At 43.8% G+C, this 19238-nt stretch overlaps 1 pseudogene; it reads left to right on the top strand.

The window, feature by feature from the left end:
• Nucleotides 1-15108, top strand: part of LOC130310848 (SANT and BTB domain regulator of class switch recombination-like) — a 53382-nt pseudogene extending 38274 nt beyond the window's left edge.
• The last annotated feature ends 4130 nt before the right edge of the window (nucleotides 15109-19238 follow it).

Genomic DNA, 19238 nt, shown 5'->3' with positions numbered 1-19238 from the left:
TAACCAATAGCAAAAGCTGTAAAATTCCTCTACTGAAAAGTTACTTTAAACTAAATCTATTACATACAGGCACATTGTCAATTTTTCCTGCTTATTTTACAATTAATCTGTTTTATAGAAAAGATGAACTGGGCAAGAGGGGAGGATGACCATGTGGTGGGAAGAGCCGAATATGACTTCACAACAACTTCAGAAGAAGAGATTTCCTTCCGTGCTGGAGATTTACTCAACCTGGCTCCCAAAGGTACGAACATCTCAACTACCTCATGTCACTGATTAGATTTTTTGTGTAACTCGTCGTTTATTTTTATATTTATTAAATTTTAACATCATACAAATAAATACAGAAATGTACATAGTAGGGCTGCACGATATATATCGCAAAAGCAATCTAATCGCGATTTTTGTTTTTTGCGATATAGCGATACGTCCCCCCGGGAAAACATGCGATTATGTGCTCGAGCCGTGGCGGGGCCGGCCAGAGCAGGTAAAAACAAATGTAAATACCCATATTTATCGGTGTATGACACACACCCCTGCCTGCATGTGATATGCCGATAAATCTTCTGGTCACTGATTTAAAGCAGCCACAGTAGCGGAAGTATTAGCAGCCCGGCCGAGGCCACTTTAAAGTGTTCAGTGACCAGCGGTGGCTCCTCCCCGCTGTGCTTTTAATTCCTTACCTCCCCCTCCCTCATCATTCCCCCTTTTCCCCTGCTTTTTATAGTTTTTTATTTTTCTTACTTGGCTGTGCTTCGGCAGGCCAGGTCAGACGGGTCTTGCAGGCTGTGTGGTAATGAAGCAGTTGAATGACGTCCTCTCCCGGCTCCTCTGCGCGGCATCAGTGATGTCACTTTTCATTTCCTGCAGTTGCCGCGAGTCGGAGTTCGGAGTGCGGCAACTGCAGGAAATGAAAAGTGACGTCACTGATGCCGCGCAGAGAAGCCGGCAGAGGACGTCACTCATCTGTTTCACTGACCACACAGCCGCAAGACCCGCGGCCTGACCTGGCCTGCCGAAGCACAGCCAAGTAAGGAAAATAAAAAATATATAAAAAGCAGGGAAAAGGGGAAGTGATGAGGGAGGGGGGAGATAAGGGAAAAAAATATATATATAAAAAGCCGGGGGGGGAGTGATGAGGGAGGGGGGAGATGAGGAAAAAAAAAAATATATATATATATATATATATATATATAAAAAGCAGGGGGAGGGGGAGGTAGGGAAAATAAAAAAAATTATATAAAAAGCAGGGGGGTGGGGGGAAGTGATGAAGGGGAAGGGATGAGGGGGGGAGGTAGGGAAAATAAAAAAATATACTGTATATATAAAAAGCAGGGGGAATGATGAGGCATGGGAAGAATTGCATAGGAGGAACATGATGGGGGGGATGATGACACGAGGAAATGATGAGGAGGGGGATTACAAGACATGGGGGGGGAGGCTGTGAGAGGGGTAAATGTGGCACAGGGACGCATGGGGAAAGGTCTTTTTCGGCAGCAAACACACTAGGTTTCCTGCGGAAGATTTGAAAACCGCCCGGGAAACCTAGTGTATTGCTGCAGTACAAGAATGTGACAAGGGGGAAGAATGTGACAAGGGGGAAATGTGAAATGGACGGTGGGCATAAAATGGGTAGGTAGGTGTGAAATGGGGGCAATTGGATATGAAATGGGGGGATTTCACAATTTTTGTTTATTATATCGCATCGCATATCGAAATCGCAATTTTTAGGCCCAAAATCGCAATCACACATTTTCCCCATATCGTGCAGCCCTAGTACATAGCAATAATTGCATCCAAAAAGCTCCTGAAAATGGGAGAGCACGTATGTGCAGAAAACAAAAATGGCGTCAGAAGAAAAGCATCCTAGCAGGCAAAAGCCACCCTTAAACTAGGGGTGTAAAGGTTTAGGCACAGGCATGTAGATAAGACACGGAATAAAAATTGAAAATGAATCAAAACCTGGCAGAGGAGATGTTTGCAATAGAAAAGGAGAATGACAATACAGTAAAGGCAAAAACACAAAACTGAAGTAGAAATGTAAACATGAAAAAAAAAAGACAGACTAAGGGCCTCAGGCAGGTGGAGTAAGTAATGAGGGAGGAAAAGGAAATATCGAGAGAATGGGGTTAATAGGGTAGAGCTAGGGAGAACACTGCCCTCCAGAGGTGAGGTAAAACGAAATCCTGACATATGTCACAAAAACCCCAATCCATCACCACCATTGTGCTAATAAAGGACCGGACCAAATGGTAAACCAGGGTACCAGGTCTTGAAGATCTCAGTATCATGCATGTCATCTTCAGCCATAAACCCTCCCATGCAATAGAAAAGGTCTAGTTCCGCAGCCAACTCCTGAACCATAGGAGATACAGTCGTTTTTCAGTGTTGCAGGATCACAGTCCTGGCCGCTGTAAGAAAATGCCTGAGCAAACCCTTCCTAATGGCTTTAAGTGGTCCAGGGAAAAGAGACAGTAAGACAAGACATGGGGAAGGGACCACTGTGGTACCTGTGTAGTGGGAATTAATATAAAAAATGGAGCCAGCATAGGGCCGCTCCACCACATAAGAATCATAGTGTCAAACTCCGACTCGTAGTGCCAGCAGAGCTCTGAAGCGTTCCGAATAAAATGAGTTTGGGCTGCGGTACCACGTCAGTATCTTTAAATTCCTCTCCAGCTCATAACTTGCAGCAGGCAGTTCGTGTGTCAGCTTTTAAATCTCAAAACCCCTAAGTCCTGTTCCCACACTTGTACATAGGACGGTCCAGGGTCTGCATCTGCTTTCAGGAGGAGACTGTAAAGCTGCGAGACAAACCGGGAGGGTGGAGACTGCTGAGTCAGGAGAGATTCCAAGGCAGGGGATAGAATCCTCTGAGGAAACCTCACCTTACTGTAAGGATGTAAAGGAAGACAGGAAAAGGCAGCTCCCACCAATCCTGCCCAATCGGGTATCCCCTGAAGCTGACTAAATAAGGAAGGTCTCTCCCCCTACAGCAAGTGGGAACACCAGGCCGACAAACAAATGACTCCTTATACCTGGATGCCAGGAAAGCACAAAGACGGTAAGAAGCCGATCCCATTAAGCAGTGATATCAGAAGCGGAATGAAGTGCAGGCAGGTCAATGGAACTGGAGAACCCATGATAAGGAATTAAGGGAGAGGCGTCAATTCCTCCTTTAGGCCCACCCACTTTTTATTCTGAGTGTTATCGTACCAATCCACTTATCGAAGCAGCAATAAAGCCTTATGGTACAGGGACATTTTAGGAAAGCCAGCCACTTCTAGGGCCTTAGGACAGAAGAGTGTTTTAAGCTTTAGGCGTGGCCTTAAAGGGGTATTCCAGGTAAAAACTTTTTTCTTTATATATCAATTGGCTCCGGAAAGTTAAACAGATTTGTAAATTACTTCTATTAAACAATCTTAATCCTTTCAATAATTATCAGCTGCTTAAGTTGAGTTGTTGTTTTCTGTCTGGCAACAGTGCTCTCTGCTGACATCTCTGCTTGTCTCGGGAACTGCACAGAGTAGAAGAGGTTTGCTATGGGGATTTGCTCCTATACTGGGCGGTTCCCAAGACACGTGTCATCAGAGAGTACTTAACTTTAGCAGCTCATAAGTACTGAAAGGATTAAGATTTTATAATAGAAGTAATTTACAAATCTGTTTAACTTTCTGGAGCCAGTTGATATATAAAAAAAAGTTTTTCCCTAGATAACCCCTTTTAACCCCTTAAGGACTCAGGGTTTTTCCGTTTTTGCACTTTTGTTTTTTCCTCCTTACCTTTTAAAAATCATATCCCTTTCAATTTTCCACCTAAAAATCCATATTATGGCTTATTTTTTGCGTCGCCAATTCTACTTTGCAGTGACATTAGTCATTTTACCCAAAAATGCACGGCGAAACGGAAAAAAAAAATCATTGTGCGACAAAATCGAAAAAAACCCGCCATTTTGTAACTTTTGGGGGCTTCCGTTTTTACGCAGTGCATATTTCGGTAAAAATTACACCTTATCATTATTCTGTAGGTCCATACGGTTAAAATGATACCCTACTTATATAGGTTTGATTTTGTCGCACTTCTGGAAAAAATCATAACTACATGCAGGAAAATTTTTACGTTTAAAAATGTAATCTTCTGACCCCTATAACTTTTTTATTTTTCCACGTACGGGGCGGTATGAGGACTAATTTTTTGCGCCGTGATCTGAAGTTTTTATTGGTATGATTTTTGTTTTGATATGACTTTTTGATCACTTTTTATTCATTTTTTAATGTTCTAAAAAGTTACCAAAATACGCATTTTTGGACTTTGGAAATTTTTTGCGCGTACGCCATTGACCGTACGGCTTAATTAATTATATATTTTTATAGTTCGGACATTTACGCACGCGGCGATACCACATATGTTTATTTTTATTTTTTTTTTTACACTGTTTTATTTTTTTTATGGGAAAAGGGGGGTGATTCAAACTTTTATTAGGGAAGGGGTTAAATGACCTTTATTAACACTTTTTTTTTACTTTTTTTTTGCAGTGTTATAGGTCCCATAGGGACCTATAACACTGCACACACTGATCTCTCATCCTGATCACAGGCGTGTATTAACACGCCTGTGATCAGCATTATCGGCGCTTGACTGCTCCTGCCTGGATCTCAGGCACGGAGCAGTCATTCGTCGATCGGACACCGAGGAGGCAGGTAAGGGCCCTCCCGGTGTCCGATCAGCTGTTCGGGACGCCGCGATTTCACCCCGAACAGCCCGACTGAGCAGCCGGGATACTTTCAGTTTCACTTTAGAAGCGGCGGTCAGCTTTGACCGCCGCTTCTAAAGGGTTAATACCGCACATCGCCGCGATCGGCGATGTGTGGTATTAGCCGCGGGTCCCGGCCGTTGATTAACGCCGGGACCCACGCGATATGATGCGGGATCGCGGCGCGATCCCGCTTCATATCGCGGGAGCCGGCGCAGGACGTAAATATACGTCCTGCGTCGTTAAGGGGTTAAAGAGCACCACACAAACTTTGTAATAGCCAACTTTAGTACCAGGAAGTTAGTTAAAGCCTGGAACAAATATAGAAAACTAAGAATCATATCTATTTTAACGATATTCACCTGCCCCACCCACACAATTTTAGCACCTAGAAAGGACTTATTCCAGGTATTCCTGAATTTTTGGTTCTTTGAATGTAAACCGGGGCAGCAATTTAGTTTCAGCCTACAAAATAAGTGTTGTTTCGGACCTTTCCCAGCTTGCTGTGCAGCCCAAGACAATACATCAAAAGTCAATTGCTAAAAGGGTGCTTGTTATATGTGAAGGTAGCCCTGATGACGTTACCAGCACACGTGCATGCATTCATAATCACGCAGATCCACAGCTTGTGTGTCAGGTAATGTTTTACAAGTCATGTGATCTAAGAGAGCGTAGCTGTTCTGCAATGGGTGGGGCGAAATAATATACCTCCCACTACCTTAAAAGAGCGAACATCACTAATAACTCCCGTAAGTTCCTGTCCAGCGCGGACGCAGAATCTGCAGACAGTAGAAAGGGTGGTGGACGCTACATAGGAGTCAACCCTGTGTTTAAAGTCCTGAGGGTCCATGTCAGCTAAAAAGGCTCGTAGGAAGGTATCAACTATGGCAAGTGGGGCAGGACTGTGGTCATGGTGAGGGGGCACGAGTTCAAGCTGCTGTGAGAGACACCAGGACTGCCGGATCACAGGACTTGATCTGAGCAGTTTCCACAATGTTTATTTGTGAGAAATTTCTATATTTTGAAAGCATTTTCCCTCGGAGCACCTCAGTGCCTCCTACTGAGACAAAACGGTCAGCTGTATGACATGCGGAAAAACAATCACTGACACAACATCCTTGCACACTAGGTCCTTTAATAATTTTAGGGTCAAGACACCAAGTCAATTCCCGAGAACAAGGCAGCGTAAGGCAAAGAGAGATAGAGGGCCAATGTGAGCCAATGTAAGGATTGTGCATCGTAGAATAAAAGATATGGTCCCTGACTGACCCCCACCCCACCCTGCTAATTCTTAAAGGGGTACTCCGCTGCTCAGCGTTGGGAACAAACTGTTCTGAACGATGTAGCCGGCGCCGGGAGCTTATGATGTCATAGCCCCGCACCCACCCTTATGACGTCACTTCACGCCCCCTCCCATAGACTTGCATTGAGGGGGCAGGGCGTGATGTCATAAGGGGGCGGGGCTATGACGTTACGAGCTCCCAGCTCCAGCGTTCGGCACAGCAGAGTACCCCTTTAAATAGAAGAGGTTTGGACTAACCAGGGACGTAATCACTGCAGCACTCCACAAATCTGAGTTTTATGGCAGAGTGGCGGAAAGAAGCCTTTCCTTAGTGGAAGGCACAAATATTAAATCAGCCGTGTACAGTATGCTGTTGTCGTATGTCTTTTATAGTCTTTGAGGAATATATATCTATTTTTTTTCCAGAACAACAACCTAAAATAAGGGGTTGGCTGCTCGGAAGCGTGGATGGACAAACAGGTTTTGTACCAGCAAACTACATCAAAATCCTGGGTAAAAGAAGAGGCAGAAAGGCTGCAGAGTTGGAGAAGAATGTGGAGGAGCAGCAGCCATTTCCTAACCCCCCGACGCTGAGTGCCCCTACTTCAGTGGCCTCTTTAGAGGAGCAGGAGGCCGCACTTGAGTCAGTTTTTGTTGAAACAAATGGCACAGTCCCTGATCCAAACTCAAGCCACAGGGACACATTTGATCTGTAGACAGACGTGGTCCTTGGGAGACAATACTGCGCCACTACTTATACAGAGACCATAGTGAACATGCGGCTGCACTGCATATAGTGCACAGAGCCATATACAGTAAGTTCAGTCTTATAGGGTCAGGATGTCTTCTGCATACAAGGTTTATAGATGTCTAACACTAGATTAACAATTAAAGGGAAGTGCATCCAGTGGTTAATGGAGCTTTTGATCTCACTGTACAGTCCCTAAAGCAGTGGTTCTCAACCTTTTTTGCCTGAGTTCCCCTTGACAGCCCATTCCCGAAAAATTGTTCCCCCATATTAGAGACCTTTTGTAATGATTATAGTATAATTCATACGCTTTATTTTCCTCTATAACAGGCCCCCTGTTCCTCTCCCTATCTCCCCAGTCCCCCGATTTACAGGTGACATCTTCTCTAACCGGAGTTGTTTACTTTTTCTTTTCTTCACTATCTGGCCTAGACCGCCAATAAGATTTCTCCCATACAAGACTTCTCCACAGAACCAGCCAAAAAACATTTAAGGCTCCTTTCTGCAGTACAATACCCACCTGTTTACAAACTCCCCATGTTTATTGTCACACACAGTAATAGTACCCGCTTTGCATCCCCCAAAAATTATTATGCCCCCTCTGTACCCCCAAATATAGCTGTAGGCCCCCAAACTGCCCCCATATATAGTTGTAGGCCCCCATACTGTCCCACTTTGTTGCTCCACTGCTCCTCCGGTCTGGGGACCTATTGTTATGGCTCATTACAGTAGGTCCCCGGTCTGCAGGGACAGAGGAGCAACAAAGCTGATGTAGTTACTGCCTACAGCATCCCAGTGCCCTCGATTCCCCTTTGCTGTCCTCCTGCTCCTTTGCAGTGACGTCAGCCTACCATTTCTTTCATAGTGGTCCAGACCAGTGGCTGTGGCTGCCATAACTGATTTTTTTTCCAAGTACCCCCTGGAGAACTGCTAAATACCCCTGGGGGTACTTGTACACCAGGTTGAGAACCACTGTCCTAAAGGGCAACTTTTTTTTTCCTGTAGCATTTTTAAGGTGGTTGTTTAGCTGCCTCTGCATGTCTTGGCATACTGCTCCGTGTCTGGTAGAATGCAACCTTCATTTTTGGCTACATGATAATTCTGGCCTAATAGGCCCATGACCTCTTTATACAGACACCCAGTGATCTGTCTTACTTCAGACTTCCACGGATCACATGCTGATCTTTTTCCCCTAGAAAACTCTGGTAGATCTACAAAAAGGCAGACACCTCTTGTATCTGAACAGGGTAAGACTGTCTGCCACTAAACAAGACCATCCCAGTAAAGGTTTTCAGATGGTGGCATCAAGATGCTAAAGACCATCCAAGACTCTGCCCATCCTTTCTATTGGGTAGGGACAAGGTTAATTTCACCCCACGAGGCCTGGAAAATCTTTGATGCCGTATTGTATTCTCATGCCTGTAAGGATTGTCCACCCTGACTAGAACATTTTTCTTGATAGTCTACTGACTTGGCGTATTTGGGTAGAATTGCTAAAAATCCTCTTTTCTTCAGATTGTAATTGTTCAGTAATCCAAAATCTTAAATTGCTGACTACACAGAAGTCATATTTTTTAACAAAGATTTTTAAACCTGTTGCAAATGGGTTTTCTTAATCTCCGCTTCACAGACAGTGAATTTTACCGTTGTACTGGACCAATGATATCTGTGGTAGCAGGAGTAGTCCAGTGGTGAAAAACTTATCCCCTAGCCTAAGGATAGGGGATAAGTTTCAGGTCGCGGGGGGTCCGACCGCTAGGGCCCCCGCAATCTCTCTGTACAGGGCCCCGCACAAGCCGCGACTGACACGCCCCCTCAATACAACTCTATGGCAGAGCCTGATATTGCCGAAGGCAGCGCTCCGGCTGTGCCATGGAGTTGTATTGAGGGGGCGTGGTAGCTGCGGCTTTGTGCGGTGGTCAACACGCCCCCTTCCTGCGCGCTGTCGGGGCCCCATACAGGAGATCACGGGAGGGCCCAGCGGTCAGACCCCCCCCGTGATCTGAAACTTATCCCCTATCCTTAGGCTAGGGTATAAATTTATCACCACTGGACTACTCCTTTAAGTACTACTATGGATACTGCACCTAGTACACTGTGCTATGTACGTCCGTTCACTAAAAGGGGATTCAGAGCTTTTATCAAATAAATAGCTGTGTTCCCTAGTTTAGATACTCAAAATAGGAAGGACCTGAAAGCTTTAAAGGGTAGAAAAAAAGTTTTGAAATCAACTGGGGCCAGAAAGTTGTAAAGATTTGTAAATAACTTTTATTTAAAAATCTTAATCCTTCCTGTACTTATCAGCTGCTGTATGCTCCAGAGGAAGTTGTGTAATTCTTTCCAGTCTGACCACAGTGCTCACTGCTGCCACCTCTGTCTGTGTCAGGAACTGTCCAGAGCAGAAGCTAATCCCCATAGCAAATTTCTCCTGCTTCAGATAGTTCCTGACACGGACAGAGGTGGCAGCAGAGAGCACTGTGGTCAGATTAGAAAGAACAACACAACTTCCTCTGGACTATACAGCAGCTGATAAGTACTGGAGGGTTAAGATTTTTAATTAATAATACATTTACAGATTTGGGTCGCTTTCTGGCACCAGTGGATGTGAAAACATGTTTTTTTTGGTGTATAGAACATTGTTATTCATTTAGTTTGCTCTTTTGCTGGGTACATAATTCTCTCCAAAGGTTCTTGTTTTCACTTAAATGTATGAGATGCATATAGTGAATCACCCGCAGGGCACTGCCAGCTTTACCAGCTAGTCTAAACTTCAAGCATCTATGGCAGTGTTTCCCAACCAGGGTGCCTACAGCTGTTGCAAAACTACAACTCCCAGCATGCCCGGACAGCCAAAGGCTGTCGGGGCATGCTGGGAGTTGTAGTTTTGCAACAGCTGGCCTCAACCTGGTTGGGAAACACTGATCTATGGCAGCAGTCACCAACCTGTGGCTCTCCAGGTGTCGTGAAACTACAACTCCCAGCACAGGGGGATGTAGTTCCACAGCAGCTAAAGACTGCACAATGGGTACAAACAGTAACCCCCACATACAATTGTTATGTACAAATGACATATAAACTGTAACCCCGCTTGCTAATGGAGTAGAAAGGCAACATTTCCTTCCCCAGTAGTCACAATGGCCCAGGAAGCTGAGATATGTGGAGTTATTGATGGGGTCCTCTCTATGCCTGTGTAGAGTTCAGAACATTTGGCAGAACTGGCATTTCTGTTTGTTGTTCTTGCCTTAAAGGGGTACTCCACTGAAAAACATTTTCTTTTAAATCAACTGGTGCCAGAAAGTTAAACAGATTTGTAAATTACTTCTATTAAAAAATCTTAATCCTTCCAGTACTTATCAGCTGCTGTATGTTTTTAGAGGAATTTCTTTTCTTTCAGAATTTCCTTTCTGTCATGACCACAGTTCTCTCTGCTGACACCTCTGTCCATGTCAGGAACTGTCCAGAGCAGGAGAGGTTTGCTATGGGGATTTGCTCCTGCTCTGGACAGTTCCTGACACGGACAGAGGTGTCAGCAGAGAGCACTGTGGTCAGACAGAAAGGAAAGAAATTCCTCTGGAACGTACAGCAGCTATGTACTGGAAGGATTGGGATTTTTTAATAGAAGTAATTAACAAATCTGTTTTAACTTTCTGGCACCACTTGATAAAAAAAAAAAAAATAGTTTTCCAGTGGAGTGCCCCTTTAATATATATGGGGCATCTAACACAAGAATACCATATATAAGCTTCCCAGATTCCCGAGTATAAAGTGTTAGCTGAAAAGCGGTCCAGGGCAGTAGGACAGTCCCATGTTTGGTATTTGCAGGGAAAATATAAGCGCTCCCGAAGCTAAAACTTGTTCTTATCTCCGATTTATCTCTGCACTGCGATTATTGCATTAAGGTTCAATATCTAATGTTAATATTTAATAGGGAGGTCCTCAGAAGTGATTCTGTGGCAGCTCCGTCTTACATGAATAAATGGCACTTTTATCTGTATCTAATCCATTCATTTCATGTGTTGGTGCTTCTATGTATCATATTTGGGGAGATAACACTGAAGTTCTTCTGTGCCTATAAGCTATGCTGTAAACCTGGATCTGCAATAGAGGTGGAGACTAGAGATGAGCCAACTTACAGTAAATTCGATTTGTCACGAACTTCTCGGCTCGGCAGTTGATGACTTATCCTGCATAAATTAGTTCAGGTTTCAGGTGCGCCGGTGGGCTGGAAAAGGTGGATACAGTCCTAGGAAAGAGTCTCCAGTCCACCGGAGCACCTGAAGGCTGAACTAATTTACGCAGGATAAGTCATCAACTGCCGAGCCGAGAAGTTCGTGACGAATCGAATTTACTGTAAGTTCTCTCATCTCTAGTGGAGACCTTCCTGGGAACTCCACCTGTAGATGAGAAATGTTCCTTTGTGGTTATCTGTACTGTCAGACAGAGGCTTTCCTCTTGGAATGTCTATCCTCCTATATGAGGGTTTGCAATTGTCTTAAAGGGGCACTCCCCTAGAAAACTTTTTTTTTTTTTTTAATTAATCACATGGTGCCAGAAAGTTAAACAGATTTGTAAATTAAGCAGCAAAAAAGATTAGCTGTCAGGCAGTGCTAGAGCAATTGTAAGACAGTCTCTAGTGAATATCTGGATTAATGAACTGCCTGATTATCAAAAGCTGCTGTGGTAGGGAGACAATGGTGGTGCGGCGTCAGAAAAAGTACGTGTGTAGCAAATCAACTTCAAAAGCAGAGAGTAGGAAAAGAATCGCACCCACCCACCAGTGGCGACTAGTTTCGCGTCATCTGATGCTTCTTCCGGCCAGGCGGCCGGAAGAAGCGTCAGATGACGCGAAACTAGTCGCCACCCACCTGTGTGCCCCTGAGTCTCGAGAGCGGTCGCTCTCACTTCCCGCTCTGTTGAAACGTTCCTGTTTCTTGCTGCTATTATTTCTTATAGAATAAACATCTGAATACCCTGGGACACACTATGTGGTGAGTGCGATTCTTTTCCTACTCTCTGCTTTTGAAGTTTATTAGTAAATTACTTCTATTTAAAAATCTTAATCCTTCCAGTACTTCTCAGCTGCTGTATGCCCCAGAGGAAGTTCTTTTCTTTTTGAATTTCTTTTCTGTCTGACCACAGTGCTCTCTGCTGACACCTCTGTTCATGTCAGGAACTGTCTGGAGTAGGGGACATCTCCATAGCAAACCTATCCTGCTCTGGACAGTTCCTAAAATGGACAGAGGTGTCAGCAGAGAGCACTGTGGCCAGGCTGAAAGGAAATTCAAAAAGAAAAGAACTTCCTGTGGAACATATAACAGCTGATAAGTACTGGAAGGATTAAGATTTTTTAATAGAAGTAATTTACAAATCTCAATATGAATTTGAGTAGAATACAGACATAGCGCACATCTACAATCTTGTATAATGATCTGATTGCTTCTCAGCACAATATCAAAAACTAACAGGTTGTTAGTATACATTTTTGATCAAAAAGTACAAGCCCACTCGCCACGTCAAGGCCACCTATTCAGAGTGGGTCCCTAACGTCCCTAGCATAAAATGGCGTAGCACGGGGCGGCGACCACCACCGCCGCGACACAGGTGCCCAAGGGGGGGGGAGCGACCCACTGGCAAAGCGGCCCCAATGCCTCTCAAACCAGTCTATAGGCCGCACCCGCCCGCAAACACAGCGCCACGGCAGCAACAAACGCCGCCATGCACCACACCAGTGTGAACAAGGTGTAATGGCTCACTTACCTTGCTCTCCCAGTCAGACTGGGAGGCTGCTAGGAGTGAAATGGCCCTAGTCTGGCTAATTACCACCTGTATAGGTTTGGGCTGAGGGGGTGGGAAAGAGTGAAAAAGGAGACGCGTTCACATGACTTCCCTGAGAACTGCTGTGCAATAAAAAAGAAATTAGCCTTTTTATTAATGTGACAGCTTTCTTTGTTCATTCTTTGCTTTTTTCTGCATTGCAGCTGTCTTGGCAGCCAAAGGGTTATACAAGGCTGGCAGCATGTGCGTCCTTTAGGAGAAGCAGTGCTGCCATCCTGTCACTACATTATATAGAAGCACTAATTGGAATGACACGGGTTCTGCCCTTTTTCACGTCCCAGGTTTGTGGAGACAGGGCTGGTATGATTGGATGAAGCGGCTGGAAGTACCACCCTGCCAGCATCCTCTCCTGTCTGCAGTGCCAGCCTACACATCCTTCCTCTGGCGTACTGCAGGGACCTTGTGCTAGCATTCTTCTCTCAGCACCGCACCTTCTTCTCTGCACAGGTAACCTTACAGCTATTAAACATATTACTGTTGGCTTTACTGCATGTTCTTTTACCAAGACTGCGTATTATATGACCAAGTATATAGCAATTCACAGAATGAAGTCCGAAAACAATAGAAAACTTGTACATTTATAGCAAATATCACTTTCTTACTATATTTATTACAGATGTTGTTGTTTACGGTGCTTGTTACTGTTCTTTATCTTTTCTAGCTGATATCAGACAAGATGAGTCGGGGGTATTCAGAGAACAATAATTTTCCCTATGACAATAACCAGATGGTTTTGGACATGATTCTGTATTCCCTGGTGGGGGTCCCCCAGCCTATTAACTGGGACAGTGTTGCAAGACTTGTTCCGGGATATTCATCTAAAGAGGTAATTGTGTTTTGATCTATACGGGTATTGGATTTGTTAAAGGGGTACTCCATTGGCCGGCGTTCGGAAGTTCGGAACGCTGTTTTCACGCTGCGGGTCAGCCACGCCCCCTCGTGACATCACAGCCACACCCCAATGCAATTCTATGGGAGGGGGCGTGGCCAACTCCACATCGTGAAAACAGCGTTTGATGCTTCTTGGTTAGAATTTGCCACTTGTACAACTATGAGGAATGAGATACTTGCCTGCTACTACTTTACTACTGAACATTTACTTCCGAACGCTGGCAGGTGGAGTACCTCTTTACCATGAAACAATTCTTTGGAAAATTCTGAAAGCTAGAAAAAAGGGAGTGATTGATGCTTCTTGGTTAGAATTTGCCACTTCTACAGCTATGAGGAATGAGATACTTGCCTGCTACTACTTTCCTACTTAGTATATTTATTTTGTGTATTACTTTATGAAGCTCATTTGTTCTATTATACATGCATTCATCCAGTTTGGGGGTGCATTGAAGTTTGGACACCTTTTAGATCATAGGAGGTAAGGTTATTAAAGAATATCTCCAGAACTTCACCGTGCTCTCAGATCCTCATCCTTTTGTGAAACCGTTCCCTTCTAAGCACAGCAGTCTCTATTTCAGACCTCACCTTCTTACTGATCTTTAAAGGGGTATTCCAGCTTTATACATCTTATCCCCTATCCAGAGGGGGCGTGGCATGACATCACTAGGGGCCGTGGCCGCGACGTCATGTCCCATCTCGGAGGCAGCACCTGGCACAGAATGCTGGGGGCTGCACCAAGATCACGGGGGTCTCCAGTGGCGGGTTCCCTGCCATCATACATCTTATCCCCTATCCTTTGGATAGTGGATAAGATGTATAAAGCCGCAATACCCCTTTAAGTTGTCAGCATGGTCTTCCATGAAGCAGATCAAGTGAAGCTGAAGCTCGGTCACTCTTTCTACAAGTCTGGTACTCACAAAAGCTCTGATCATGAGCAATTGGAGTCTCATCCACAGATTCTGTCATATTGGACAGGATAAATAGCGCGGCATGCAGTACTGTTCCTCTCGTGAAAAAGATGGACACCACAACGGAACTTAATGGATCCTTTCACAAGTCAGCATAATCCACCATATTCTGTTGGTGTCCATTGTGTGAAAGAGATAGGACGTCTTCGTTTTTGTCTTTCTACTCCTGTGACAAAACAAGAAAACAAATGTGACCATGCAGATGTGAACAAAGCCTTACATTGGTAACTCCTCCCCTTTCAGTACACTTTTCTGGCCACGCCCCTCTCACACTACAGACAGGGAGAGAGTACCTACCTGAATCAGTGTGAAGGCTGCTGTGATCACAGGACTGTATTGAATAGTGAGATGTCTAGACAGACACTTACAGCTTGCAATTTGATTTGGGTAAGACATTCAATTTATTTTACATCTGTCTATTTATATATCTGTGTATTTATCTAGTCATATCTAATTTTCTAATTTATTTATCACCTCCTGCAGCTGACATCTGCAGAAGGGCGGTAAAGGGCTGCAGGAATCCAAGTCTTCTCCTGTCTGCCTCATATTGCAATGAATGAAGTATGCAGCCTGTATTTTTGAATTTTTTTTCTTTTAGATTAGGAGCATATATTTATTGACAGTGGTGCTTATTCTCAAATGTCTTTTTGTGGATCATTGAAGGAAATCCATCTTTTACATAATTACGTTATAGCTGGTGGTCTATTCAAAAATACAAAAAGAGCCCATTTCAAAATATCTTTTTTAGGTCCTAAGTGCTGCATAGCTGAATAGTCTGATATTTCCATGGGCAGAATGTCACGCAGGAGAGGCAGGTAAAGTACACAATTTCACATTTATTTTCAGTACAGCAGTAGCATAAAACTGAAGCACCACAAAAATAGATCAGGCTATAGATACTATGTCCTATGGCCACCAAAAAAGAGGCCACAAGGTAACCATGAATGAAAGAATCAATGTAACAACTTTATTTAACATATATAAAATTGACATACAGCATTAAAAATTCATAAAGGCAAAGACAGTATCAAGAAAGAAAAGATGAGGGGTATACTCCAGAGTATCCAGGGCAGGTAGCAGGGACACAAACACTGAATATATGGTAGCCTAAGTATAATTCAATCCAGGGTGGCTGCATACAGCAAGCATGGATATATACATATAAAGCCACTAGTAAACACCATATAGAGATAGCATAATGAAAAAGCATAGGTATAGGAAACAAGTTGTGCACCCTGTATGTGGAGATACCTCACCTCAGTCCCAACCGCCCGTTTTCGCCCGTTTGCTTCGTCAGGGGGCGTGTATACACGCCCCCTGACGAAGCAAACGGGTGAAAACGTGCGTTTGGGACTGAGGTGAGGTATCTCCATATAGGGTGCACAACTTGTTTCCTATACCAATGCCTCATCAGGGGGTGTAGACATGCACCCTGACTAAGCAAACGGGCGAAAACGTGCATTTGGGGCTGAGGTGAGGTATCTCCATACAGGGTGCACAACTTGTTTCCTATACCTATGCTTTCTTTTTATTATGCTATCTATATATGGTGTTTACTAGTGCCTTTATATGTATATATCCTTGCTTGCTGTATGCAGCCACCCTGGACTGAATCATACTTAGGCTACCATATATTCAATGTTTGTGTCCCTGCTACCTGCTCTGGATACTCTGGAGTATACCCCTCATCTTTTCTTTCTTGAGACTGTCTTTACCTTTATAAATTTTTAATGCTGCATGTCAATTTTATATATGTTTAATAAAGTTGTTACGTTTATTCTTTCATTCATGGTTACCTTATAAAACTGAAGCACGTGCAGACACCAGGGTCCACAGTAAGGTTATAGCTGTATCCATGCTGTGGACCCTGGTGTCTGAACCTTCTTCAGTTTTTATGCTACTACTGCACTGAAAAAAGTATGGAATTGTGCATTTTACCTGGTGAGTGCCTCTTCTTCTTCTCATTATGGACTTGTTTCTTAGAACTTTACATTCTGTTGAGAGCTGTTGCTCTTAACCCATTAGTGTGTGGAAGACTTAGCGCTCCTCGGTTGTGCCGACTGCTGTACCTTGTTCAGCTAGTATAATATTTCCAAAGTGTTATAATTCAGCCACATCCAATACGTAATATTTTTTTTTTGTCTTTTACAAATTCTGCTTATCTTGTATTACTGTACAGCAATCATAATTCATTTGTATTAGAGCTTCTTAACCTGCTAGTAAGGTCAAATAGAGAATGTACAGTGTCTGGGTACCTTTTATTATGTGTCCCCATCGTGTCATTTTTCTATTAAATCCATTTTTAGTAATATGCAATTTAACCTGTTTGGTGCACAGAAGTTGGTTCAGTGATCCGCCTGCTTACTTCTGTAACTATGCCTCCTGATGAATATTTATCATTGTTAGTGACATTACTCATGTCTGGAAGTACCAGACTTTAGGAGAGGGTGGATCACTGCACCTAAGGTTAACCCCTTAAGGACGCAGGACGTAAATGTACGTCCTGGTGAGGTGGTACTTAACGCACCAGGACGTACATTTACGTCCTAAGCATAACCGCGGGCATCGGAGCGATGCCCGTGTCATGCGCGGCTGATCCCGGCTGCTGATCGCAGCCAGGGACACGCCGGCAATGGCCGACGCCCGCGATCTCGCGGGCGTCCGCCATTAACCCCTCAGGTGCCGGGATCAATACAGATCCCGGCATCTGCGGCAGTTCGCGATTTAAATGAACGATCGGATCGCCCGCAGCGCTGCTGCTGGGGACTATTCAAGTGTAAAAAAAAATGTACAAAAATGTAAAAGTAAAAAAAAAGTGAAAAATCCCCTCCCCCAATAAAAAAGTAAAACGTCCGTTTTTTCCTATTTTACCCCCAAAAAGCGTAAAAAACATTTTTTATAGACATATTTGGTATCGCCGCGTGCGTAAATGTCCGAACTATTAAAATAAAATGTTAATGATCCCGTACGGTGAAAGGCGTGAACGAAAAAAAATTAAAAATGTCCAAAATTCCTACTTTTTTAATACATTTTATTAAAAAAAAATTATAAAAAATGTATTAAAAGTTTTTTATATGCAAATGTGGTATCAAAAAAAAGTACAGATCATGGCGCAAAAAATGAGCCCCCATACCGCCACTTATACGGAAAAATAAAAAAGTTAGAGGTCATCAAAATAAAGGGATTATAAACGTACTAATTTGGTTAAAAAGTTTGTGATGTTTTTTTAAGCGCAACAATAATATAAAAGTATATAATAATGGGTATCATTTTAATCGTATTGACCCTCAGAATAAAGAACACATGTCATTTTTACCATAAATTGTACGGCGTGAAAACAAAACCTTCCAAAATTAGCAAAATTGCGTTTTTCGTTTTAATTTCCCCACAAAAATAGTGTTTTTTGGTTGCGCCATACATTTTATGATATAATGAGTGATGTCATTACAAAGGACAACTGGTCGCGCAAAAAACAAGCCCTCATACTAGTCTGTGGATGAAAATATAAAAGAGTTATGATTTTTAGAAGGCGAGGAGGAAAAAATGAAAACGTAAAAATTAAATTGTCTGAGTCCTTAAGGCCAAAATGGTCTGAGTCCTTAAGGGGTTAAAGTAACACCCCACTGCACTAAAAATTAAAGGAGAAGTCCCATGTAAGAAAATAGGGGATAAGTGTCTGATCACAGGGGGTCCAACCGCTGGGACCCCCTGGGATCTCCTGTACGGTGCTCTGGCTCTCCTCGCGCATAAAGCGGAGGTCCCTCCTCCCTTGTATCTCCAGCTCTCCCTTATAGATAGATTTTCCCACATGGGACTTCTCCTTTAATTATAAAAACGATGCATCATGGACATATAATAAAGGTACTTTGACAATCTCTGTAACTTGCTCCATTAGACAATAGAAGTAGGTTAGGAAACCCTAATCTTTTGATTGAGTCTCTCCCAGAGACTTGAATGAACAGACAGTTTGAAGTTTAATCTGTAATGTCAGGTGGAAATCCCTATGGGAGACATTTATCAAAGGATTTATGCATTTTTATTTTTTTTGCTTATAATTGTCTCACAAAATGTCGCACGTGAGACATTTTGCATTTATGGGAGACTTTTTAACAGACAAGCGAGAAAAGCAAAATCTACAAATCTTGCATTGGTATGCTATTTTCATTTTGGAACATGCAATATTCCTGAATTTATCAAGTGCAACTTTCGCACAAAAGTCGCTTCACGCTTAAAAAACTTATAAATATAAGCAATGTCAAACCTGGCTCAGGAAAACAGCGTACACGAGCTGTAAATAAAGTTTCTCACTGCCAGACATTTGCTTGTATTAGCGCCGGGGATGGGTGAGTCGGGAGGACCACAGTCCAGTGGCGTTGCGACCCGGGTGCGGGGGGTGCCCCCCCCCCCCCCCCCCCGCATTCACCAGCGCTGTGCGCCCGTCCAACAGCACCCCCCCTAGGGTTGCCACCCTGCCGGTATTTTCATTCAGATTCAGGTCTGTGCCGGTAAGTTTGGATGAGAAATACCGGCAATGGCCGGTATTTTTCATTCCTGTCGTCACACTAACCTAAAAAAACCAAAAAACTCCTGTTCTGTTCAGTGCCGGCACCGCTGAGCGGGAGTGCGGGCCGCACGCCCGCACCATGCCGCTCAGCACAGCACCCTGTCTTACTGACTCTGAGGCTGACTCCCAGTCCCAGTCTAAAACTTTACCTGTGCAATGCTGTGCGGCCGGATCTGCGGAGGGACGTTGCGGAAGTG

The sequence above is a fragment of the Hyla sarda genome, unplaced genomic scaffold (genome assembly GCF_029499605.1).
Source record: "Hyla sarda isolate aHylSar1 unplaced genomic scaffold, aHylSar1.hap1 scaffold_1600, whole genome shotgun sequence".
Taxonomy (NCBI): domain Eukaryota; kingdom Metazoa; phylum Chordata; class Amphibia; order Anura; family Hylidae; genus Hyla; species Hyla sarda.
This window is presented reverse-complemented; position numbering and strand designations above follow the sequence as displayed.